This window comes from Notamacropus eugenii, chromosome 2 (assembly GCF_028372415.1).
Source record: "Notamacropus eugenii isolate mMacEug1 chromosome 2, mMacEug1.pri_v2, whole genome shotgun sequence".
In the NCBI taxonomy this organism is placed as follows: Eukaryota; Metazoa; Chordata; class Mammalia; order Diprotodontia; family Macropodidae; genus Notamacropus; species Notamacropus eugenii.
The window spans coordinates 10,478,262-10,506,185 of record NC_092873.1 but is presented as its reverse complement, the minus strand read 5'-3'; the positions used below and the strand labels follow the sequence as shown (position 1 = coordinate 10,506,185).

At 36.9% G+C, this 27,924-nt stretch overlaps 1 pseudogene; it reads left to right on the top strand.

The window, feature by feature from the left end:
- Positions 1-672: 672 nt before the first annotated feature.
- LOC140524352 (bromodomain testis-specific protein-like) lies at positions 673-27,924 on the top strand (annotated as a pseudogene).

The window sequence follows — 27,924 nt, the reverse complement described above, 5'->3', positions numbered from 1 at the left end:
CCTTTTCTCCTCCATTGAACAAGATTTTTCTTTATCTCTTGATGAGTTATAGCCTGTCCCATTGCATTTCTCCCTTTCTCCTCCCAGTATTTTACTCCCTCACACTTTAGGTTTTTTATATATATTTTTTGTAGATATCCTCTCTTCTGATTCAACACAGCCTGTACTCTTTGTCAATGTGTGTGTGTGTGTGTGTGTGCATGTGTATACAATCCTTCCACCTACCCAAACACTGAGAATAGTCTCAAGAGTTATAAATATTTTCTTTCAAAGTAGGAAGATATACAGTTCAGCTTTAGAAAGTTTTCTATGACTTTTCTTTCCTGTTTATCTTTTCAAGCTTCTCCTGATTTTTGTGTCTGAAAGTCAAATTTTCTATACAAGTCAAGTCTTTTCAACATGAATGCTGCAAAGTCCTCTATATCACTGAATGACCATTTGTTCTCCTGAAGTATTGTACTCAGTTTTGCTGGGTAGCTCATTCCTGGTTTTAATCGCATTTCCTTTGACTTCTTGAATATGCTTTCCCTAGCCCTTCCATCCCTTAATGATGAAGCTAACACATCCTGTGTTATCCTGATTGTATTTCCACAACACTCGAATTCTTTCTTTCTAGCTGATTGCTGAATTTCCTACATGACCTTGGAACTCTGAAATTTGGCCACGATATTCCTAGGAGTTTCTCTTCTCGGGTGTTTTTCTGGAGGTGGTAAGTGGATTCTTTCAATGTTTATTTTGGCCTCTCGTTCTAGAATATCAGCACTGTTTTCCTCAATAATTTCATGGAAGATAATGTCTAGGCTCCTTTTTTGATCATGGCTTTCAAGTTGTCCCATAATTTTTATATCGTCTTCCCAGGATCTATTTTCCAGGTCATTTGTGTTTCCATTGAGGTGTTTCAAATTATCTTGTATTTTTTCAAACTCTTTTTTGTTTGTTTTCTAACTGCTCGGTTTATCTTACACTCATTCGTTTCCCTGAACTCAGTTCTCTGTTTCAGAGAACTGTTTTGCTCACTGAGCTTTTGAACCTTCTCCTTCTTTTGCCTAATTCAACTTTTTATTGCCTCCTTCTCCTCCCTGGCTTTTTGGACCTCTTTTTCCAATCGAGTCAGTCTCTTTACAAAGGTTTTATTTTCCTCAGCATTTTTGTGATTGTCTTTGAACCAGGTGCTACCTTGCTTTTCGAGTTTTTCCATTGCCTGAGTCTACTTTAAGTTCAGTTTGGAGGCCCTGGAGGCAGAGGTCTTAACTTCCTGTGACAGTAAGTCTTGTTCTTTCTTGTCTGAAACGATGGGAGGAGACAGCTGGTCACCAAGAATGTAACCTTTGATGGTCTTACATTTGTTCCCTTTTTGGGGCACTTTCACAGCCATTTACTATCACTCAGGGATGACGTTTAGATCAGCTGCTCCCTACTGCCAGAGGCTTTCAGTTGAGCTTCTTGAACAATGGACCCAGGTTACTTCCCACCCTCTGTGGCTTCCCGTGTCTGCTCCTGGCCTCTGCCATCACTTTGGGCTATTGCTGAAGAAATCCCTTTATCTCTCCCCAGCTGGGAAATCGCTCCCCCATTGACTTTGGGTGATTTCTGTGTTGCTTGTGGGTTGAAGTAAGTGGGATCCTCCCTGTTAGGAGCTCTTCCCAGAGGTCTGTTCAGGTCCTCTTCCTCCCAGTGCCACATGGCCAGGGTTGAGCTCTGCTCTGCTCAGGGTCCTATGAGAGAGACCTTTCCTGTAAGATAGACCTTTCCTGTAAGCCTGCAGGTTGCCTTTGACTGGAAACCTCTTTCGCTCTGTTGCTCTGGGGCTTCTGTTGCTCTACACTTTGTGGAGAGACCTTTTTACCGTTATTTTGTGGGCTGTGGGGGAAGTGCTAAAGTATATGCATCTTCCTACTCCTCCATCCTGGCCCCACCCAATATTTAATCATTTCATAGCATTCACTGTTTATGTATTTGACAATTTTGTTTATCTAGCCTTACACAAAGAATCAGGTATTTTTCCAACTGCCAATAATAAGTAAATCATTTCTATCATACTTCATATTTAGAAGGACCTTTACATTTATTTCCTGATTTATTCCCCCAAACAGCACTGTGAAGTCGAAATTATTTGTCTCCTTCTCTTCGAACTACTCCTTGAATAAAAGCAAAATGTCATTTCGTCAAAATTTGTAAATACGTAAAATACACAAGCAAAATGCCATTGAGAATGAAAGTAATTAGGTGGAGAATCTCATTATTATCTTCTACCTTAATCAAACTGACCTCACCATGCTGATTTCCAGCTCCATACCTTCATCACCCTCTTCTTCTCACTCAGTAACACTTCCCTATTTAGTATACCTATCCAAAACCTATCTACTCTTCACTTCAAGGTGACTTTGAATTACAAAAGTATGATTCTTTTGCCATAACGCTTTTTGAACTTTTCATACCTATTGAATTCCTAATCTCCTGAATTCCACTTAGATTTGGACAAACCATAATTTAGTGGTTAACTTTATACTGATTGCCTTATGGTGTTCACATCTGTTAACAAATTATCATGTCCTGATTCTAAGTCTTTCTTTTCCAACTAGATTGTGGTTCCTTGAGGACAAGAATTATTTATTCTTCATTTACTCAATAGAGCTTCCTTTTCCCAAAGTGTTGGCAGTATAAGTAAGTGTTATTACTGTAGTAGTACAAGAAGTTGTAGTAGTTGTTCTAGCAGTAGTAGCACGAGTAGTAGAAGAGGAAGAACAAGGAAAGTAAATGTTTATTTGTTGATTTTACCATGAATTGAAAGTTTACGTAACATTAAATTTGTTCTAAGGCAATAGTTGGCATTTTTTGTTTTTCTAGTCTTATTTTTTATGCATTTTCAATTTCCCAGAGACCCAGTGGCAAAATAGAAATTCAGTATAAAATTATTTCATTCTCAACATTTTTAGTATTAGAAATTGTTACGATGAATGTGAAGTTAATCATAGAATAGCATGGCAGTCAAATTCTCACAACCTGCTCCCTTTATTACTATCAAATACCTTTCTCCATAATCAGTTGCTTTCCCACAGTTACGTGTCATTATGTAGTAGGCTATTTATCATGATACCAGCCCAAAAGTATAGAAATAGATATTTCTGATAACCTTCAAAACACAGTTTCAACCTAGTACCCATCATACGTGGAAAACTAAGCAAAATCTATGCCAAAGCAGTCAAAAATAGAACTTTGGATGGTGAGAGTTTGCAGAGATACATTGGGGGAATTTTGTATAGAAATTTGGACCTAGACTTACAAAGATCTGCCCTCATATATGGTCTCAGGTGCTATCCGTGCAATCCTAGGCAAGTCACTTAATCTTTTTCAGTTTCCACAACCATAAAATGGGGAATATGATTGCACCTACCTCCCAGGAAGTTTGTGAGAATTAAAGGAGATAATAATTGTAAATCTCCTAACTTTATGGCCTTTATACTTGGCACATATTAGACAGTTATTAAATATTAGTTTCTGTGCTAAAGAAAGATAAAACAGCTGTGAATTATATAGAAATTATTACTGCCTGCCACATTTTGATAAGCACCTCCTAATATTGCAGAAGAGTTCTCTCAACCTGGTTGATATAAGTATATCTGTATTAACTAAGAAATTATTGTGAGATCCAATTTACTTCTTAAAAAAATTCTTCTATTTTGCATTTGTATGCTTGAGAAATTTTTCTTGGTTTCAGAGATCAGTACTGGAATGAAATATTTTTGTTTCTGTACTAACTCCCCTATCACAGGTCGTCTTCATTTCCCTCACATTCCTTTTGGAACACATAGGTGAAAATATTCACCTTCAAATGCTTTTGGTTTCAGGCTGCAGTCGAGAAAGTAGGCATGGACTGAGCTCTCGAAGGTATAGCAAGGAAGCAACAATTTAGAGTCCATCTCTGACAACATGAAATTGGTCATTTAATTCACATTCAGGGGAAAGTGGCACCATTTCTTGTCTAATTTTCCTGATGATGAAAGTGTTCACTATGTAAGACTTCAGTGAAATGATAGTTACTTTCTTGAACAAAACTTATTTCATCAACCAGTGACTGTTAATTATGTGAATAGTACTATGATAGGTTCTGAACAGGTTACAAAGACTTGGTGTAAGACATGGCCTGTTGCCTTGAAGAATTTTCAATCTCACTGGGAAGCCAATACAAAATAGAGGAATTTCATTTATTATACAAGGTAGAACTTAAAGAAGTATTAAATAAATGCTATACCTGTAAGTATTTATATAAAGGAGAGATCACTATAGTTGGAGATTCGCGCAGGTGGTGTTGATCCATTACTGGGTTCCCAACACCAATAATATTCCGTATAAATTTGCTAAGTTAGTACCTCTGCTGGAAGTACAATTGCCAAGTACCTACATTATATATGTATATATGTATATATCTGTATATATCTATACACACATGCATATATATAAGCATATGTGTATATATGTATATCTGTTCCTGTATATATATATATATATATATATATATATGTATATATATATATGTATATCTGTTCCTGTATATATATATATATATATATGTATATATATGTACACAGAAAAATATGCATGTGTACATACACAAATTTGTTCAAAATCTGCGTCTGAGTGTGACTTTTACCAGATTTTGAGTCCTAGCTCAGTCCATTGCCATCCAGATGATTTTCAACAAATGGCTTCCTGTTTCAGGCCTCTGATTCCTCATTTATTCCATGATGTGCTGACTCATCGCTAGTATCCCTTTCTGCTTTCACAATCTATAGTTCTAAAAGAGTAAACTGCACTTCTGTTACACACCTAGCAATGGATATGAATTGGACTGAATAGTTGTTGAGGATCCCTTACAATTTTGAAATGATATCCTTATTCCCTTTCGTTTTCAGTAGCCTCCTTTTCTTAGAATTTTTATCTCTTTTCCATCCTTTTTCACATTCTATATTCCAGTTAAAGTTAAAATGTCTCTGCAGAATTCTGAAGAAAAAAGTGATGAAAAACTTTACAATATTGTTCTCCCCAGGTTGAAGAAGAGCAAAATGACACTCAAAGACAAAGGCAGGGTCTGAGTGTCAGTTCTTTGCAAGATGGAATTCTGAATAAACCTCCATGAATGAACAAAGAAATAGAAGCTACTACTTCCAAAATGACTCAGGCTGGTCACCATTTCAAGTGAGCAGTAACGCCGATGGGTGAGTGGCGATACAAATATATGGAAGACAACACTCCATCAGGAAAAAGCTGTTCAGAATGTCTCTGTCAAGCCAACAGATGGCTATTGCCAACCCCCTTCCACCAGAGTACATAAATGCCAGAAAGACTGGCCTCCTCACAAACCAACTGCAGTAATTGCAGAAGGTTGTCCTGAAGGCTCTATGGCAGCACAGTTTCTCTTTACCCTTCCAGCAGACTGTGGATGCGGCCAAGCTCACTCTCCCAGATTATTACAGCCTCCTAAAGCTCTTGGAACATAAATAATATGCGGAAGCCTCAGAATGTATAGAAGACTTGAAAATATTGTTTTGCAATTGTTTTGCAAGCCAGGTGATGACATTGTTCTAATGACACAAGTCTTAGAGAAACTGTTTCTGCAAAAACTGTCTCAAATGCCTTCAGAACAACTAGTGGCAGGTGGAAAGGAAAAGAAAATGAAAAGGTACTCAACAATCTTTAGGAGTTTCCACTATGAAAGAAAAACCATTCCCTAGGGCATCAGAAAAGGTAGCTAAACAGCAAGTGATTCCATCTCCAGTATGTCCTGAGACATTACTTTCTGCATTGCACATTGCTAAAGCCGCTCCACCACGCTATAACACACAACTGTAACATAAGTTAAAAGGGGTGTGAAAAGGAAAGCAGATACTACAACCTGTATAACGTGGATAGATACATCAAGTAGCGAATCTTCATCAAGCCTGGTTGAGCACAAATCTGCTAAAATACCACTTGTAATAGAAAAAGTAGGGAAGAATATCATACCAGATTCTCAGCAAAAATATAGAGTTGGGAACATGTTAAATTAACTGAGTAATTAAAATACCGTAATGAAATTCTTGAAGAAATGTTTTCAAAGGACAAGGTAGCATATACTTGACCTTTCCATAAGCCTGTTGCTCTAGAACTCCATAAGTACAATGATGTTGTCAAAAATCCAATGGACCTTGGCACAACTAAAGAAAAAGGTATAACCAGAAATGTAAGGATGCACGTGAATTTGCTGCAGATGTTCAGTTAATGTTTATGAATTGCTCCAAGTATAACCTACCAGATCTTGAGGTGGTAGTGATGGCAACAACACTTCAGATGTTTTTGAGATTCAGTTTCCAAGATCACAGATGAACCCATTGCAAGAATGTCTATGTGCTATATAGAAACGGATGTCACCAAAGCATTCTGTAGAGAAAGTAGCAGTGGTGCTTCCTTTGAAGACAACTCTTTTGGAGAGTCTCCTGATGAGCGAGTGCAAAACTTCAGGAGCAACTTAAATGTATTCATCAACACGTGCAAGTTCTGTCTAAAGTACCTTACCATAAGTTGAAGAAAAAGAATGAAAGATCTAAAAGACAGAAGCAGAAAGAAACAAAGAAATGTATCAAGAAAGATGAAAGTCAGAGGGAAAAAAATAAGCAAATAACTACAGAAAGAGCTGAAAAATTGCCTGCCAAACAATTCAAGGAACAAATGTTGGCAATAAATCTGGGGAGGAAGATAATGCTAAGCCTAGGAACTATGATGAGAAAAGGCAGTTAAGCTTGGCTATCAACAAACGCCGCAGAGATAAACTTGTGTGAGTCGTCCACATAATAGTGTCAGGAGAATCATCTTTACTGAATTCTAATCCTGACAAGATAGAAATTGATTTTGAAACACCAAAAGCATCAGTCCTGAGAGAAGTAGAAAAATACGTTATGGTGTGTCTGAGAAAGAGACCCAGGAAATGTCACACTGTGAAAACACAAGTGTCCAAGGCCACGCGGGGGGCGGGCACAAGGTTGAGCCAGAACAGCAGCAGCAGCGACGGCGGTGGCAGCAGCTCCTCACCCTGGGGTAGCAGCAGCAGCAACTCGACATCTTCTAATAGCAGCGATTCCCATTCAGGTTAGTGTCCCTTTTCCATCTCTCTGTGTAGGTGGCACACCTGTTCCTTGAAAGACCAGAACTGTTCTCTTTATGGAGTATTTGTTGCATGCAACAGCAACGTGTGATTTGTACTGCCAGGTCCATTTGCCTTGCTTTCCATCCCAATCTTTCCTTCCCACCTTCAAGTATGTGAACTTGTACAAGACTCTCATAGACTGGTAATGTTCCAGAGATATTAACAGTTGACGAAAACAGGGACGATAGCTTAATAAAACGTTTGAAAATGTGAAATCTCCATCAGCTTATCACAGTAATAAAGGGTTGCTAAAGGCATGTCACTTTATAGTGACTGTGACTATCATCAGGTTCCTCATGGAAAGCAAGCCTACAAAACGTTGTCTCTGGTGTGGGATATTTCATTCATAAATTCTCATCAGCAAAATGGGGAGGATGACTACAAATATGTGTCTCATAAGGGTCATCCAAGTTGTAGGTGACATGATGTTTTGAAAGTACTTTTGAAAAACCTTAGAAGGCCCACATAAATAATTAGGTTTTGTTACTTTTATTGTAACACCGTGACTAATCCGTGTGGGATAGAATGGATAGAGCAAAAGAAATCAAATATACCGAAAGCAGACAGCTTTGTGGGCTTAAAATTACAGTCCATATTTTCTGACTGATGAAGCACTTTTAAGACCTGCTCTTTAGGAAAATTGAGTCTGACAGAAATGTGAAATAGATGAAACATCCTCAGTTTACTGAAAACACTATCCTTCTTGGCCTCCTGGGGTTGATTTTGAATTTCTAAGCAAAACTCACAATACATGAATTGATCTTGAGTAACATATTTTCTGTTTATTATGTTTAGGTTCCTGTTAGGAATGAAAAAGAAAAATATCTTTTGGATAAAAATGGAATCATACAGGATGAATTTGCCACGTTCAAAGTGGATGTAGACACAGAAATGATTAAGGATCAGGAAAAATAAAATCAATATATAGAAGACACTGAAGTTTTAAAAGTAAAGAATGATGAACTTCAAAAGGAATTACAACTGATTAAAGAAGCATTAATAAAATTCATATTCCACTAGGGTGGAAAAAATAAAAGTTCTGACAACTGGGAATGCAGTGCTGAACTCTAAATTAAACAATGCAAAGGGAAGGACAGCAGTCTAGAGAAAGAAATTGCATCATACTGTTCCCTTCTGATTTTTGCTGTTCATGCTCATGAGCCAAATGGGACATCAGAGAGAGCTCTTGAAAATTCCTTTCAGGGACAACGTGAAGAATAGCTTCGTTTACAACACAAACTAAGTCATGACTTTTCTAGCCTAAGAGAAAACCGTGGTTTCCTTTCTTAAGAGCTCTCTAAAGGTGAACAGAACCAGTAGGTTAGAAAAAGTGGTGTACCATGTACATGATTCCCTCAGAAAAAAGACATCCATTTGAGAAATCATACAGAGAGAATTGCACCATGAAAAACAGAAGGCAAAGGAATTTGAAAACACAATAGAACAGGAAAAGAATGAACCGATCAAATGTGTTGTCAAAGGGGCATGGTCAAGATGATGGAGTAGAAGCACGCACCTCTAGCACTCTCCTCCCACAGCCCATTAGATACGTGTAAAAATTAAATCTAAACAAATTCTAGAGCAGCACAAGCCACAAAATGTCAGATTGAAAGAGATTTCCAGCCCAGAGCAGCCTGCAAGTACACAGAAAAGGTCTGTCATGCTGTGCAGAGTGAACCACAGAATAGGTGGCACAGTGACAGGGACAAGACTGGAGCAGGCCTCAAGAAAGCACCAGCAGCAGCTGCATGTCCCATATTCCTCAACTCACAAATGCCAAAGACAGCTTCAAAGGTCAGTGAGAAAGCTCTTTCATTTGGGTGAGAAGGGAATGCAACAGTCTAATGCAGGACCCAGGCAGCTGCATCTTCCATTGTTGGAGCCCTGGCCTAAACCCCTGGGTGAATTGAGAAACTGATGTGGATCTCAATCCTGAGTGGGGACCTTGGGGTGAGAAGGAGTGGTAGCTGGTGTGGTGGAGTTGGTGGAGTCTCTGTAGAGGGAATACTGCTCAAGACCTGATCAGAGGCCAGGAGAGGAATCAATCCCTCCCCCTTGTTTTTGCCACCTCGCAGGCACTGAGAACTTACATGTACCTAGAGTATACCCTTCTCTTGATTAAGGATTCAAAAGTCAAGAAACTGGCTGGGGAAAAGTTCAAACAAGGGAAAAAACATCAGTATAAAAGACTATTTTCTTTGTGAACGGGTATTTCTTCCATTCTTTGGATGAGGAAGAATAATGCATAACATCAAGGGAAGTCAAGTCTTCTACATCCTAAACCTCTAAAATACATATGCAGTGGTCTCAGGCCATATAAGAGGTCAAAAATGATTTTCAAAATCAGCTAAGATAGGTGACGAAAATTGGGAAGTGTTATGAGAGTAATGCAAGAATATCATGAAAAACGAGTCAACAGCTTGCAAAAAGACAACCAAAAAAATACTGAAAAATTTAGCACCTTTAAAAATAGACTACCTCAAATGGCTAAAGCAGCCCAAAAAGCCAATGAGGAGAAGAATGCTTTAAAGAGCACAATTAGTGAAATGGAAAAGGAGGTTCCAAATCTCACTGAAGAAAATAGTCTTTGAAAAATCAGAAAGGAGCAGATGGAAGCTAATGACTTTATGAGAAACCAAAAAATTACAAAACACCACCAAAACAATGAAAAGTAAAGAAGATAATGTGAAATATCTCACTGGAAAATCAACTGACCTGGAAAACAGGTCCAGGAGAGACAACTTAAAAATTAAGGAACTACCTGAAAGCCATGATCAAAAATAGAGCCTAGACATCACCTTTCATGAAATTATCAAGGAAACTTGCCCTGATATTGTGGAACCAGTGGGCAAAATAAATACTGAACGAATCCACCAATCACTTCCTGAAAGTGATTTGAAAAAAAAACCACCTAGGAATATTGTAGGCAAATTCCAGAGATCCCAGGTCAAAGAGAAAATATTTCAAGCATCCAGAAAGAATCAATTTGAGTATTGCAGCAACACAATGAGGACAACACGGGATCTGGAAGCTTCTACATTACGGGATCAAGGTGCTTGCAATATGATATTGCAGATGTCAAAGGAAATAGGACTAAACCGAAAGATCACCTAGGATGCGAAACTAAATATAATACTTTAAGAGAAAAAAAAGGGTCATTCAATGAAATCGAGGACTTTCAAGCATTCTTGACGAAAAGACCAGAGCTGAATGGAAAATCAGACTTTCAAGCACAAGAAACAAGAGAAGCATAAAAAGGTAAACAGTGAAGAGAAATCATAAGCTATATACTAACCTGAAATATTTACATTCCTACATGGAATGATAATATTTGTAACTTTTGAAACTTTTCTCAGTATTTGGTAGTTGAAGGGGTTATACACACACACACACACACACACACACATATATGTATATATATATATATATATATATATATGTATATATATATATATATATATATATATATATATATATATATGTAAGTATATACGTATATATGGAGAGAGGGGGAGAGAGAGGGAGAGAGGGCAGAGATTGACTTAAATAGGAAGAGATGATATGTAAACAAACTTATGGTAAGGCAGAGGTGAGAGGGAAAAAATGAAGCTTGCTCTCATCATGTATGATTTAAAGAGCGAAGAACATGCAAACTCAGTTTGGCATGAAAATTTATCTTACACTACAGGAAAGTATGGGGGAAAGGGATAAGTAGGGTTTGGGAGATGAGAGAAGGGAGGGTAAATGGGAGGAGGAAGTAATTACAAGCAATCAGTTTTGAGGAGTTTCAGAAATGACTCTTGTGAATTGTTTTTTCACATAACTGGGAATAAGAAATACAGGTAATGGGGTGTAGAAATTTATATGGGGTATAGAAATGTATCTTGCCCTACTGGAAAAGAGAGAATATAGAGATATGGGAAAGAAGGGGTGTGACAGAGGGAGGGGAGACTGGGGGAAGGGGTCATGAGAATGTACGCTGTTTTGGGGTGGGAGAGGGGAGAGATAGGGAGAAAATTTAAAACTCACAATCTTGTGGAAATGCATGTTGAAGATTAAAAATAAGTAAATAATTTGGGAAAAATACGCAAAAATACATACTGTCAAAAACGACTCTATCCAAGAAATACGTGCCCAAATTCAGTGTGAAACTATGTCACTTCAGCTACAGCTTGAAGACACCCAAAAGACAGTCATCCTTCAAGAAAAGCTATTGAGTCTTGCCCAGGTACAGTTTCTTGATCTCTTCAATAGAGTTTATGCTGATACTAAAAAGGAAGTTCTTGTGATAGAAGAGAGAAAAAAATGGTTAAATCAGTGAATGTAACCAATTTAAAGAGCAAATATGTAAATATGAAAATGAGAAAGCTGAGCAGAGGTAGGTCTTTAAATAATGTATTTGAGAAGCATTTAACTTTCAGAAATGGAAGTTAAACTAATTTTGATCAAATTAATTAAGGAATTTAAATTTTCGGCAGGCAGACATTTTTAACTTTATTGTAAAAATTCTGCTATGTAAGAAAGGAGCATGAGAATCAATAATATGACATATGATAAGAAAATAATGACACAATAGTCTCTTATTTAATATGAATGTAATAAATTAGTGTAATAAAATACAGGTAATTAAATAAACAAATGAAAATAATCTTAAATATAAAAATAAAATGAAAATAAAATTATACAAATAAAATTTTAAAATCATCTTTTAGGCTAGATGGCTCACTTTGCTGAAAGAAATTATGTACTGCATGAAATTTTGACAATAAATATTGATAGGGGAAATCATTAATGCAGAAATACTGATAAATTTATTGTTCTAACAATATTCCTAAAGTTCCATTTTAATACTGCACTGGAATAAATTATTTGAAATGCTAAAACTTAAGAAAAATTCTACAATGTCATGCTAGGAATAATATCACAATTCAAATCAGACATCTCTTTTGAGATACTAGAGCATATTACCATTATATGTTTTACAAGAATGTAAACATGCTGAATGGTCTGAGTAGTTGCAACTCAGACTGCTCTGAACTAATTTTTGAAACACTAAAGATTGTATCATATTTTTAGTGAAATTCCTAACATGAACCACCACTTTTCTGGAAAATTGAGGACAGTAAATTCTGTTCAAAAGGATTATGTTTATGCATGTAGCATTAAGTTTTTTGTGTTATTAATCTTATTTTTTAATTGTGCTTCCCTAGAATTTTTTCATTTATCTCCATTTTTTTATTGCTTTGGCACTTATTCTTGCACAGTGTCCAAAATTGCAGATTCTGGAAGCTAATATTGATTTATGAAATCTTTAACAGAAATTATTTGGACATATTTCTATCAGTCTAAAGTCAGATACCTGCAACAAAATTTCGTCTTTCCCTCAAATATCAATTGCAGACCGCAGTTTCACAGCAATTTTATCGAATGGATAATGAAAATCAGAAAAAAATACAGAAGGAAATAAAGAAAACTAAAATCAAATTACGCAATCGGTAATTTGTCCCTGGTTAATGAAAAGTATGCTCAGTATGATGTTTCTCTTTTTTCACCAACATTATAAATTTTCTGAAAACTACTACTACTAATACTAATGCTACTACTGATGCTACCACTACTACTAGTACTACTGCTGCTGCTGCTGCTGCTACTACTACTACCACTACTACCTCTACTACTACTACAACAACTACTCCTACTCTACTCTTCAACCTCAAGAGACTTTTGACCGAATGTATTGCCATGCTCCTTTTTGGACTTTTCACCTCTCTTGCTTTCTTTATCTCCTGAATTCCACATGTTATCAGATATCACATAATTTAGGATTTAACTGTATATTCATTATGGTGTTCACATCTGTTATCAAACTATCATTTCTTTTTTCTAAGTCTTTGTAACTCAACTAGAAAAATGTTCCTAGAAGACAGGGATTACTTATACTTTGGTATTTTTGAAAGGATTCCTTTTCTCAGCATGTTAGCAGTAGAAGTAATTTTATTATTGTAGTAGTAAAAGTAGTAGGAGTAGTTGTAAGAGTCGTGGTAGCAGTAATTCTAGTAGCAGGAGTACGAGTATTAGCAGTAGTACTAGTAGTAGTAGTAGAAGAAGAAGAAGAAGAAGAAGAAGAAGAAGAAGAAGAAGAAGAAGAAGAAGAAGAAAACTAAAGATTTATTTGTGGACTTTGCCATGAGTTGAAAGTTAAGCTAAAATTAAAATTGTTGCAAGGTGACATTTGGACTAAAGCATTTTGAGTTTTTCTAGTCTGATTTTTTTAAACACATTTTCAATTTCCCAGAGCCCTCAATGACAAAATACATATTCAGGACATAATTATTGTATTGTCACTATTATTATTATTGGAAATTATTACAATGAAGGCAAAGTTAAGCGTAGAATAACATTGTAGTGAAATTTTCCTAAAGTGTTCACTTTATTACCATCAAATAGATTTCTCCATTCTTGGTTGCTTTCTCATATTTGTATGTAGTTATGTGTGCTATTCATCATTATGCCAACCAAAAAGTATGGAAGTGGATAATAGCGATGTTCTTCGAAACATATTTTCAACCTAGTACCCATCATACGTGATAAAGTAAGTGAAATTTAAGCCAATGTGGTCAAAAACAGAATTTTTGAGGATGAGATTCTTTTCCACTTAGAGGTACTTTGAAGGAATTATGGATAGAAAGTTGAGCCTGGGGTTAGAAAGATCTGAAATCAAATGTGGCCTCAGATGCTATCTGTGTGACACAACTCCTTTAATCTTTCTCATTTGGGGGATAATAACAACAGCTATTTCCCAGGATTGGTGTAAGAATCAAATGAGATAATAATTGTAAATCTTTTAGCTTTGTGGCCTTTATTTTAGGCACATATTAGACACATGATAAATGCTACTGTCTCTGCTCCAAAAACATAGTGACCATTGTCGATTATGTTAAACTAATCACGGCCTCCCACATTTTCATAAGCACTTCCTAATTTTAAAAAAGTGTTCTCTTAACCTGGTTCATTTCAGTTTACTTGTCTTAACTAAGAAATTATTGTGAGGGCCAGTCTCATTCTTATGGAAACTTCTTTTCTTTTGCATTTTTATGTTTGAGAAATTTTTCTAAGTTTCAGAAATCAGTATAGCAAAGAAATAAGTTTTGTTTTCCATTTAACTCCCCTATCACTCATTGTCTTCATTTCCCTCCTTCTTTTAGGAGCACATTGATGGAAATATTAACCTTCCAAAGCTTTTGGCTTCAGGCTGCAGTCAAAAAACTAGGTGTGGACCGAGCCCTCGAAGGTAAAGCAAGGAAGCAATAAGTTAGAGTCCATCTTTGGCAGTACAAATTACCTCATTTTATTTGTGATCAGGGAAAACTGGCAGCCTTTTTCGTCTAATGTCCCTGAGCATGCAAGTTTTCAGTATGTCAGCTTTCAGTCAGATTACAGTTTCTTCCTTGTTCAAAACTTACATCATCAACTAGTGCATGTTAATTATGCTAATTACACTATAGTAGGTCCTCAGTAGGTTGCAAAGACTTTGTGTAAGACATGCCCTCTCTCCGTGAAGAATTTACAGCCTCAATAGGAAGCCAATGCAAAATAGAGGAATTTCATTTTTAATATAAGGTAACACATAAACAACTATTGAGGGAATGATATACATATACGTATTTATAAAAGGGAGAGATCACTACAATTGGAGATTACAGTGGATGGGATTAATCCCGTGGTGTTCTTCTTAACACGAGAAACACTCCATGCAAATTTGCGGAGGTAACACCTCTACTGGAAGAACAATTGCCAGATACTTAAATTTTATGCATGCAAATGTACTTATGTTTTTATGGATCAACTCTCCTATGCCATCTGTTACTTCCTCAGTTGTAGCCATATATAAATGAACACATTTCATGTACCCGTGAGAAGTGCCATTCATATTCCTTAAAATGAATTCTAGACACACAGGGAGACAAGATGGCGGAGTGAAAGCAACGACTCACCTAAGCTCCTGGAAAAACTCCTCTGGATATCTCTGAGGGGAGAGTCTGACCAGACTTTGGAGGTGTAAAATCCAGTGGGTGACGGACTTTGACGGATTCGGAGCCCAGGCTGTACCGGAGGGTCCAAGGGAGGGATCTGTTCCGCGGGGGTAAGACCCCGGCGCACAGCGCAGCGTGGTCGGCGCGGCAGGGCGGAGGGGACCAGAGGAGCCCGAGAGTGGCGGGCGAGACCAGCGGAGCAGGAGATAAGCCAGGCCGAGCCGGTGAGAGCCGCTGAGTGCCAGACATCAGCGCAGCAGCCCTTGAAATCTTCAGCCTGAAGACGGACTTCGGTGGGTCACTACTTGAACTTCCAGGAACTGGGATGGCAGAGTGATCAGTAAGTGCTCTCTCCTCCCCCCTGATGACCGTGAGGGAACCATAAAATTCTTCCCCAGATTAATCCTGGATCAGCGGGAACAGCAGAATGGGGCAGGTGGTCTCATAACACCAGAGGCTGGAAAAGTGGCAAAGGGGGATTCTTCCTACTGTGGTGGAGGCGATCTTCAGGGACAGATGACCCAGGGCAGAGAAAATTCGCACTGAGACCCAGGCAAGCCTCAGAGCCGGGAGACCAGCCCCAGGAGGGGCGGGAACACGCATTAGCTTCTAGGCGTGCCCCAGCCCTCCAGGGGAAAAGGGAAGACAATAGGGAAGCTGGGATTACCATCCCCTGACCTTGCCTTTGCCTCAAGTCAGCTGAGGAGATATCCTGAGACCAGACCACACCTCCCACACACCTAACAAGCTAACCCCAAGGTTAATTGGGGAAACAAAAAACAAAAGCCTGCTTTTAGCCCAGACACACATCAGCTCAACTTAAAGATCTGTACCTTCTGACTGAAAGAACCAAAAGCTACAACACTCAGCCAACATGATGAATCGGAAAAAGCAGACGAAAAGTGAAAAAACCATAGAATCTTTCTATGGGGATAAGGACCAAAACACAAACACCAAAGAGGTTAGAGCTGAGACTGTACTTCCATCTGAAACCTCAGATGGGACTATGAATTTCTCGCAAGCACAACTAGATTACCTGGAACGTCTGAAGAAGGATATAAAAGAAAAACTGGCCAATGATTTTAAAACTATAAAAAAAGAATTCACTGATGAGAACATCACCCTGAAAAAGAAAATTGAAGAAATGGAAAAGGAAGTTCAAAAATTAACTGGAGAGAATAATTCCCTAAAAGGAAGAGCTAATCAAATGGAAAAGGAAACCCAAAACCTAATTGGGAAAATTGATCAGATGGAAAAGGAAACCCAAAACCTAACTGGGAAAATTGGTCGATTGGAAAAAGAAGTACAAAAATTAAATGGAGAAAATAGCTCCCTAAAGGGAAAAATTGGTCAGATGGAAAAGGAGATGGAAAAGCTAACTGAAGAAAACACTACGATGAAGATTAGAATTGGGCAAGTAGAAACTAATGACTCAATGAGGCAACAAGAATCAGTCAAACAAAATCTAAAGAATGAAAAGATAGAAGAAAATGTAAAATATTTAATTGGAAAAACAACTGACCTGGAAAATAGATCCAGGAGAGAAAATCTAAGAATTATTGGCCTGCCAGAAACCCATGATGAAGAAAAGAGTCTGGACAATATCTTCCAGGAAATCATCAAGGAAAACTGTCCAGAAGTACTAGACTCAGAGGGCAAAATAGTCATCGAAAGAATCCACCGTTCCCCTCCAGAAAGGGATCCCAAACTCAAAACCCCAAGAAATATAGTTGCCAAATTCCAGAGCTATCAAGTGAAGGAGAAAATACTACAAGCAGCCAGAAAGAAACAATTCAAATATCAAGGACACACAGTCAGGATCACACAGGACCGTGCAGCTTCTACATTAAAAGATCGAAAGAATTGGAACCCAATATTCCGTAAGGCAAAGGAGTTGGGACTTCAACCAAGGATCAACTACCCAGCAAAGTTCAGCATAACATTTCAGGCAAGGAGAAAGTCATTCAACGAAATAAGGGATTTCCAGAGCTTCCTGACCAAAACACCAGAACTCAATAGACAATTTGATCTTCAAATGCAGGTCTCCAGAGAATCATAAAAAGGTAAACAGAGGGGAAAAAACAAAAACAAAAACTTGCTACTCAATTAGGGCAAACTGTTTACCTCCCTATAAGGGAAGATGATACCTGCTAATCTTGAGAACTGTGCAGCTATTATGATAAAAGGGATATATGTAGAGGGAACGGGCATAAAGTAAATGATGTCATGTCAAAAATATGATTTAAGTATGAGAAGGGAATGTAATAGGAGGTGTGGAAAGGGGGAAGCAGAAAATGGCAAATTATATCACAGGAAGAAGTACAAAACTATAGTAGAGGGAAGGAGGGGAGGGAGATGAGCATTGTTTGAGAGGTACTCTCATCTGATTTGTTCAAAGGAGGGAACAATAATCTTAAGTAGATAAGCCTAACTAGCTCTATAGGTAGTAGGAGGGGAAGGGGGAAGAAAGGGGAGGGTGGCTAAAAGGGAGGAAAGAAGCAATAAGAGTAAAGGGAACTAAAAGGGAGGGGGGTCAAAAGAAGGAGGGGAAGGCTGCAGGAGGAGGGGGAGAAAAGTGAATACTATTGAGGAGGGGAAGGGAGACAGGAGAGCTAAAAGCACAAATGGTGGGAAAGAGGTTGGAGGGAAATACACAGATTGTAATCATAACTGTGAATGTGAATGGAATGAACTCTCCCATAAAACGGAGACGGATAGCAGAATGGATTAAAAGCCATAATCCATCAATATACTGCTTACAAGAAACACATTTGAAACGGGGGGATACACATAGGATAAAGGTCAAAGGATGGAGCAGAATATATTGTGCTTCAGCTCATGTAAGAAAGGCAGGAGTAGCAATCCTAATCTCAGTCAAAGCAAAAGCAGAAATAGATCTAATCAAAAGGGATAAGGACGGAAACTATATCCTGCTAAAAGGCACCATAGACAATGAAGCAATATCATTACTAAACATGTATGCTCCAAGTGGTATAGCATCCAGATTCTTAGAGGAGAGGTTGGGGGAGTTGAAGGAAGAAATTGATAGCAAAACTATACTAGTGGGGGACCTCAACCTCCCCCTCTCTGAACTCGATAAATCCAACCTCAAAATAAACAAGAAAGAGGTTAAGGAGGTAAATAAAACTCTGGATAAGGTAGATATGATAGATCTTTGGAGAAAATTAAATGGGAATAGAAAGGAATATACTTTTTTCTCAGCGGTACATGGAACATTTACAAAAACTGACCATGTACTAGGACATAAAAATCTCACAATCCAGTGCAGAAAGGTAGAGATAATCAATGCATCCTTTTCGGATCATAATGCATTAAAAATTACATGTAATAAAAGGCCATGGAAAGAGAAACCAAAAATCAGTTGGAAACTAAATAATCTAATTCTAAAGAAGGGTTGGGTTAAAGAAGAAATCATAGAAACAATCAACAATTTCATTCGAGAGAATGACAATAGTGAGACAACATACCAAAACTTATGGGATACTGCAAAAGCAGTTATTAGGGGAAGTTTTATATCTCTGAATGCTTACATAAATAAAATAGAGAAAGAGGAGATCAATGACTTAGGCTTGCAGTTGAAAAAGCTAGAAAAAGAACAAATTGAAAATCCCCAAGTAAATACCAAATTAGAAATACTGAAAACCAAAGGAGAGATTAATAAAATTGAAATTAAGAAAACTATTGAATTAATAAATAAAACCAATAGTTGGTTTTATGAAAAAACTAATAAAATTGATAAACCTTTGGTCAATCTGATTAAAAAAAAAGAAAGAAGAAACCAAATTACTAATATTAAAAATGAAAGGGGTGAACTCACCTCCAATGAGGAGGAAATTAAAACAATAATTAGAAACTACTTTGCCCAACTTTATGCCCACAAATTCGATAATCTAAATGAGATGGATGAATATTTTAAAAAATACAAATTGCCCAGATTAACAGAAGAGGAAGTTGAATACTTAAACAACCCCATCTCAGAAAAAGAAATTGAACAAGCCATCAATGAACTCCCTAGGAAAAAATCTCCAGGGCCAGATGGATTCACCAGTGAATTCTATCAAACATTTAAAGAACAGTTAATTCCAATACTACATACACTATTCTTGAAAATTGGGGAAGAAGGAGTCCTCCCAAATTCTTTCTATGATACAAATATGGTTTTGATACCCAAACCAGGAAGAGACAAAACAGAGAAAGAAAATTATAGACCAATTTCCCTAATGAATATAGATGCAAAAATTTTAAATAAGATTCTAGCAAAACGAATACAGCATCTTATCACGAGATTAATACATTATGATCAGGTAGGATTCATACCAGGACTACAGGGCTGGTTCAATATTAGGAAAACTATTAGCATTATCGATCACATCAACAACAAAGCTAACAAAAACCACATGATTATCTCAATAGATGCAGAAAAAGCTTTTGACAAAATACAACATCCATTCCTACTAAAAACATTGGAGAATGTAGGAATAAAGGGAACTTTCCATAAAATAATAAGCAGTATCTATCTAAAACCTTCAGCAAGCATTATATGCAATGGGGATAAGCTAGATGCATTCCCAATAAGATCAGGGGTGAAACAAGGTTGTCCATTATCACCACTATTATTTAATATGGTACTAGAAATGTTACCTGTAGCAATTAGACAAGATAAAGATATCCAAGGAATTAAAATAGCCAAAGAAGAAACTAAGTTATCACTCTTTGCAGATGATATGATGATTTACCTAGAGAATCCCAGAGATTCAAGTAAAAAATTACTAGAATTAATAAACAACTTTGGCAAAGTTGCAGGGTACAAAATAAACCCACACAAATCTTCTGCATTCCTATATATTAGCAACAAAGTCCAACAGCAAGAGATAGAAAGAGAAATCCCATTTAAAGTTAGGGTAGACAGTATAAAATACTTAGGAGTCTACCTGCCAAAACAAACCCAGGGATTATATGAACACAATTACAAGACACTTTTGGCACAAATAAAGTCAGATTTAAGTAAATGGAAAAACATTAGTTGCTCATGGGTAGGCCGGGCTAATATAATAAAAATGACAATTCTACCCAAATTAACATACCTATTTAGTGCCATACCAATTAAACTATCAGACAATTACTTCCTAGAGCTGGACAAAATAATATCAAAATTCATTTGGAAAAACAAAAGGTCCAGAATATCAAAGGGACTAATGAAAAGAAATGCTTGGGAAGGTGGCCTAGCGCTACCAGACCTCAAACTGTACTATAAAGCAGCAATTATCAAAACCACTTGGTATTGGCTAAGAAACAGAGAGGTAGACAAGTGGAATAGACTTGGCACTCAAGATGCAGTAGGCAAGGAATATAGCAACCTTCTGTTTGATAAACCCAAGGACCCCAGCTTCTGGGATAAGAACTCATTGTTTGACAAAAATTGCTGGGAAAACTGGATAACAGTGTGGCGGAAATTAGGCATAGACCCATACCTGACACCGTACACAAGAATAAAGTCCAAATGGGTACATGATTTAGGTATAAAGATTGATACCATGAATAAACTGGAGAAGCAAGGAATAGTGTATTTATCAGATCTATGGAGAAGGGAAGAATTCTTTACTAAAGGAGAGATAGAATGCATTATGAAATGCAAAATGGATAACTTTGATTACAGTAAACTCAGAAGTTTTTGCACAACCAAACCCAATGCAACCAAAATCCGGAGGGATGTAGTAAATTGGGAAAGAATTTTTACAGCTAAGCTCGGGGATAAAGGCCTCATTTCTAGAATATATAGAGAACTGATCCAAATGTATAATCATACAAGTCATTCCCCAATTGATAAATGGTCAAAGGATATGAACAGGCAATTTTCAGAGGAAGAAATTAAAGCTATCTATAATCATATGAAAAAATGCTCTAAATCACTATTGATTAGAGAGATGCAAATCAAAACAACTCTGAGGTACCACATCACACCTATAAGACTGGCAAACATGACAGAACAAGAAAATGATAAATGCTGGAGAGGATGTGGGAAAGTTGGAACACTAATTCATTGTTGGTGGAGCTGCGAGCGCATCCAACCATTCTGGAGAGCAATTTGGAACTATGCCCAAAGGGCTACAAAAATGTGCATACCCTTTGACCCAGCAATATCGCTACCAGGACTATATCCCCAAGAGATCATAAAAATGGGAAAGGGTCCCACATGTATAAAAATATTTATAGCTGCACTCTATGTAGTTGCCAAAAACTGGAAGTCAAGGGGATGTCCATCAATTGGGGAATGGCTGAATAAATTATGGTATATGAATGTAATGGAGTACTATTGTGCCATAAGAAATGATGAACAAGAAGACTTCAGAGAGGCCTGGAAGGACTTATATGACCTGATGCTGAGTGAAAGGAGCAGAACCAGGAGAACTTTATGCACAGCAACAACCACAGTATGTGAGAGTTTTTTCTGGTAGACTTAGATTTGTGTAATAACACAAGAACTTCTTACCAAAAAAAAAAAAAAAATCCCAATGGAGGATCTCAAGGCAAAATGCCTGCCACACTCAGAGAGAGAAATATGGAAGTCACTCACATATTGTAGCAGATCATGTTTGTGTATGTGTATGTGTTTGTGTATCATGTTCTGATTTGTTATACGATTTCTTTCATTTATCTTAGTCTGACTACATAGCATGACTATAGTGAAAATATACTCAATAGGAAAGTATATGTAGAATCTATACAGAATTGTATGCAGTCGTGGGGAGGGAGGGGGGGAGTGGGTGGTAGGTGGGGGGGATAAAATCACAATTGTATGGCAGTGATTGTTAAACATTACAAAATAAAAAAAAATAAATAAAATGAATTCTATTTCCTCTTTAACCAGTTCTTAAAGATGGGTTTTATCTCCTCTGATTATTTTCCCATGGTACTGGCATCTTACCACTTAAAACACAGTCTTTCTGTGATCCTTCTGCTTTTTTTAGAACGTCTTCAACATCTATATAAAAAAAAAAACCATACCCATATCAACACATCTTTTTTATTCAATACTGTAGAGAAATCTTTTGCAAAGTCATCACATATAATATACAGAATTACGTCCTAATTTAGTTATTAGTATTAGTAAAGTACTAATAGTAAAATAGTATATTAGTAAATATCCTATATGTATGCGTATTTTCTTCAACTAAGTTTAGAAACTTAAAAGATATTGCATATCTATGGCATCTTTCTCTCCCTTTATAAAACGTGCCTAATTCTAAGGACCTCCCAGATCCAACATGATAAATGTAATGCAGTCAACATTCAATACAGCAAATGTTTCATTTTTTTTAAAGACACTACTAAAATGCCTTAAAAATATATGTACTGAATGTGTTAATCACTCAGGGAAGATCAAATGATTAAGCATTTTGGGTCAGTGTCTAGTAATCTTCTGAGTGATTTTGATATAATGAAACATGAATAAAAGTTAATAAACATGTCTTCATCGTGAAGTTTTAATTAAAACGTTCATTTTGAAAACAGATAGTTTTGCAATTTTTAGGAAAATATTGCATGAGAAAGTCTCCTTATTAAGCCATAGTTGACCACTTTGTTTTACTTGTACATAGATAGGAATTATAATCACTCCTTCCCTTTGCCAATCAGCTCACCTTCACTTCATTTTATTTCATTGAACCGTGTGGTATAAGATCTATACATGTGTTCTTACTTCTGCAGCTCCTTAATCAACAATTTGTTTCACCCTTCTGTTCTCTGCAACTATATCCATGAAAATGGGTGTACTCAATATTACTCAATGGTCTTACTTGCTCTCTGTTCATGGCTTGGACCACCATAGATGCTGGGGCATCTATATCACCATATAATTGCCTTATGAATAGAAGTTTATTTTTGCCATTAAAAAAACAACAGCTAGTCTATATTCAGATTGTAGTCAGCTGGTTCTGATGTCATTTCCAGGAATCAATCTTTTCTTCTCTCATAATAACCAATTTCATTTCTTCTTTGTGTGTGGTTTTCTTTTGCTTTGGGTAGTTACCTTCAAATTCTTCTGGAAAAAAATCATCAGAAGAGACATGCAGACAGAGAAATATTCTAAATCATCTTAAAAGCCTTTGTTCTCTTTCATTTCTCAAACTTGAGTTATGTTTTTCAGCATACCTTCTAGAATCCCCTTTTTTTCCATCTTTGTTCTGAAGTCACTAAACATCAAAAGAAGTTATGATTTGAATAAATACCTCTTTATTTCTCACAGAAGGTCTCTTCTTTGCTCTATTCAACACATTACTGGCATGGAGGTAACAATTATCTTCATGGTGGTCTTTTTATAAAGACTTGTCGTAATCATTGCTGTATGTGATGGCCAATTATGTGGAAAGATGGATCTTGTTGCTTTGGAGCACGTAGTGAAACCAACAATGATCGATCCTTCTAAGCTATCTTTCAGTTTCACTAGAATTTTGTTTTGTCTTCTCGCTTATTGTGGTGACTTCATTAAGTGTGTTAAGGATTTTTTGCAATAACAGAGCAATTTCTCAGTCATCGTACACTGAAATTACCAACGGTTGAGTTAATATTCATAAAATGACTTAAACTATGATTGTCAACCCATCTCCACTGTGTGGAAGGAGGGATGCCTTTGAGAAGGACTAAAAGCCATTTATGCTTTTATCTAAGCAAGTACGAAGCATATACACACTACCTACAAGGTCATTTGTTTTGCACGGTGGGCAAATGAACTCGGAATGAAAATAGGACTTGGACGCACTTGAACTGAGCTTTCAAATGATACTGGGTATTCTGAAGACCCAGGGAAGGCGGGATTATATGCTGGCATGGGAGAAAGTCTTTGGAACATCTTGGAGATAGAAGATGGAATAACATTTTTTCTTTTTTAATTATTATTTTATTTGTTTCCAGTGTTCTACAATCACTTCCATATATCTTAGATTTTTTTCTCGTCCCTTCCCCCCCTTCCTCCTATCTGCACCCGCCCTCCATGAGAAAACATACAATTTCATATGGGGTCTACACATACATTCCTACTCAATTCATTTTCACCTTATTCATGTTCCTTAGAAGAATTAAAACGAATGGGAGAAATCATCAAACAAAAGAAAACATAATACAAAAGAAAATGTTCTGCTTCATTCTGTGATCCAGTTCCGTAGTTCTTTGTCTGCATGTGAAAGGCGTTTTACCTTAAGAGACCATTCTGAATTTTTTAAGTCCTTGCATTGCAATGAAGGACTACGTCTACTAGAAACATTTCTCACACACTGTGGTTGGTGCTGTGTGAAAAGGACTGATGGTTCTGCTCCTTTCACTCAGCATCATTTCATACAAGTTTTTCCAGGTCTCTCAAAGTCTTCCTCTTTATCATTTCTTATAGTATATTCACATTCCATTACAGTTAAATACCACAGTTTATTCAGCTGTTCCCCAATTGATGGTCATCGCCTTGATTTCCAGTTTTGGGCCACCACAAAGAGAGCTGCTATAAATATTTTTCTCCATGGACACGTACATGTGTTTGTTCTTCATCCCCGAAGAACACCTTCCCATCAAAGAACTGATGACACTTGAATTTGTTCTGAGTGAGGGAGGGCTGTGCAACGTCAATAGAATCACTTCGTCCCCAGAGCCATCTGAATCTAGTGAAGTGATATTCCTCAGGAAGCCTGGAGATGACCACAGATGCAATGGGAGACCTTGGCACTTTTAGGCCAATGGCTATACAGGTATTCCCTTAGGGTGACTCCTTGCTCATTCATTGAATAGGCCTCTTTAAGAAGTAGTCAGAGTATGGACACTCCTGCCTTCAGAGTGATTATTAAGAGTCCAAATACTAAGGCCCAAAATAAACCCTCACGTCAAAGCATAGATACTCTTTTCAGGGCTGAAGGGCAAGACTATTGTGACTCTGTGCCTCGTTAGAAATTAGCAAAACATGTCTGAGGCCCATTAATGGATGGGGAGGTCTTGAATTCTTCCCCCATGTACCATTAACCTTACATTCACCTTACGTTCAGCGCGAAGGGCATCCTTGACCCTTACGTAGGCAACAAACATTATCATTACTTAGGTAAACACGAAATAATTCCCACAAACCCGTCTTGAACTTCACATTTGCAGAATACAGAACGCAAAAACTAATTACGAGAGTGGCCTTAAGAGTGGAGGCACAAAATTATAGTACATGAGAAGTCGGCATACTCCACACCAGGTCACACTCAATACAAACAAAATGTCCAAATAATGGTGTATGTGTATGTTGTAAGATTGACCTCATATCTATCTATACTATTCAAACTATTTCATTTGTCTCCTGAAAGGGAAACTATACCATTTTAATCGTTATCAACAGTGATTTCTCATTTCATCTTCTCTTTCTGTATCTATGAAGTGGTTTTAAGAATTGAAGTAATGAATGAGGAAAGAATCTTTCCTTCCTTCTTTACAAGTTAAAGATGGAAGTAGAATTTATCTTAGCGTGGTTTCTAAAATCTGCACAAGGAGAAAGCATGTATTTTGAAATTCAAATGAAATCAGTGTCTGCCTGGATAAAGAAATAATTCGAATGTAACAGACAATGCAGGAGCGGCTTTCATTTAGTACTCTCTGCCCTTCCTTGGCGATAGTGTATTGTATTTCATCATTTCCAGGAATTTTCTTTTCTGTTAAGGACCACTTACGGGTCATTTTCTGTTTATACTGAAACTTAATGAAGACAATTTTAATGTTTGAAATTAAGTATTTTAAGCATAGAATATGAAATTGATTTTCTTTTTAACGAAAAATGTTATATTGATCCAATGGAAATAAAGAGGGCACAATTTGCTTAACACAGACGAAAATTGTATTCCCAACCTGAGACATGACTACTGTGCTAAAAATGTTCACATGTCTCTTTGTATTTAATCGTGAGAAATTCATGATTGTGTTCATAATAATATTAATTTATTACATCAATAGCTTTTCTGTTGAATGTCTAAAATCAAATATACTAAGGTCTTAATTTTATTAGTCATTTCTTTGGATGTCTGCATTATTTATAAGATTTTTTGAGTTCTGTGTATTATCTTGACTTCCCCTTTCCTCATTTACCTCACTGTTCTGACTTGTCTTTTCATTTGACTTCAGATGTGACAGGAGTTGGAAGAAAATGTAACTAGGGAATTCAATGAAGGTATGTCCTAACTGGTCACAAATAAAATGTTATAATTAGATACTATACCTGATTTTTAAATATGGTGAAAAACTTCCACAGAGGTGCTGTTTCATTTCCACATCCCTCTTCTTCATCACGTTGAAGCATCCAGGGATTCTTCTTTGCAGGTGAAGTGCAAGATTTAGCAGCTTCTTTCCAATAAGCTAGAAAGGTGGCACAAGCCCTCTTGTGTCTGTTTCCAGAAGAGAAGCCTGGTCAATTACAGAGAGACTCAGATGCCGAAGCCTGGTCAGTAAGTAATGAATCTTTGGCCACCATATCCCATGAAACAGAAGAAAGAATAGTGCTGAGTTCTCGGTAGCACCTTCTGATCTTCAAACGAGAAATGAGTCACATTGGGCGAATGCCCTCAGGATGATAGAGGATCAAGGACTGTCTGGATTAGAAAGCTATTGAAGTCATATTCAGTCCTGAGATTCTATTATTCTGTTTAATCCTGTGATTCTACGATGATTTCATGAGGGTGAAGAGAGAGGGGGCAAACGGTACTAAGAATGCCAGGATTGAAAAACCGTTTACAAATATCAATATGATTGTTAGTACCTCAATTGACACTCTTTTTCCCATGACCAACAGTACTGAAAATCAAACCAAAATTTTTATTGACGCCCTGGTTGTCAGTTTAACCAAAAGATACAAAGAAGTTGCCGCTAACTGCTATTGTGGTTCTTATTTTCTTGAAATAGGCAAACCAAATTATTGGCATGATTGATTGTGTGGTGAACTCAAAAGCAAACATCAGCATTCTTAAGTAGGAAGCATAGTTCAATATGAGCATAAGTAAAGAGGTTTTTATGAACATCATCCTGATTGTTATGTATATAGTGATTTCTACAGCAAAAATTTAAAAGGAAGATCATAGCAACAATTGGCTGAAATCAAATCAACACATATCTTAAGTGTAATAAAAAGATGAACTTTATTATAGCACTTGAAACATTGAAAGCCTTGTGTTTGAACTTTAAAACACCTTGTATGGTAGATGACTTCCCCAAGAGCTTGAGTTCAACTCATCCCTATGATAAGACACGTGCTGCCTATGACACCATGACCAACTTCCTTCACTTCAAAGGGCTCAGGACACTCTTAGGCTCAGTTGGACCAGTGACAATTTTCATGCTTCTCACACACAGAATTCCTTCCTATAATGAATCCTTTGTCCCAAGTAAAAGTAAAGAATTGCACACATACATATATGTGGTATGTGTATACATACACACATATAGACGTACATATATATAAGGTCAATTGATTTTCCTTCTTTGCTTTCCCAGCAGCTACTGATAAACTTTGATTACAAACCTTGACGGACTTCTCCAGTAGACAACAGACTAAAAAATCCTTGAGAATGCCAAAGATGAATCAGCATCCGGAAATACGCTTAGAGGAAGAAATAATGTTTATGTATCAAATGAACTATGTTTAACAATGTTTACTGCTTTTCCATTAAATATACAAAAGTGAACAAA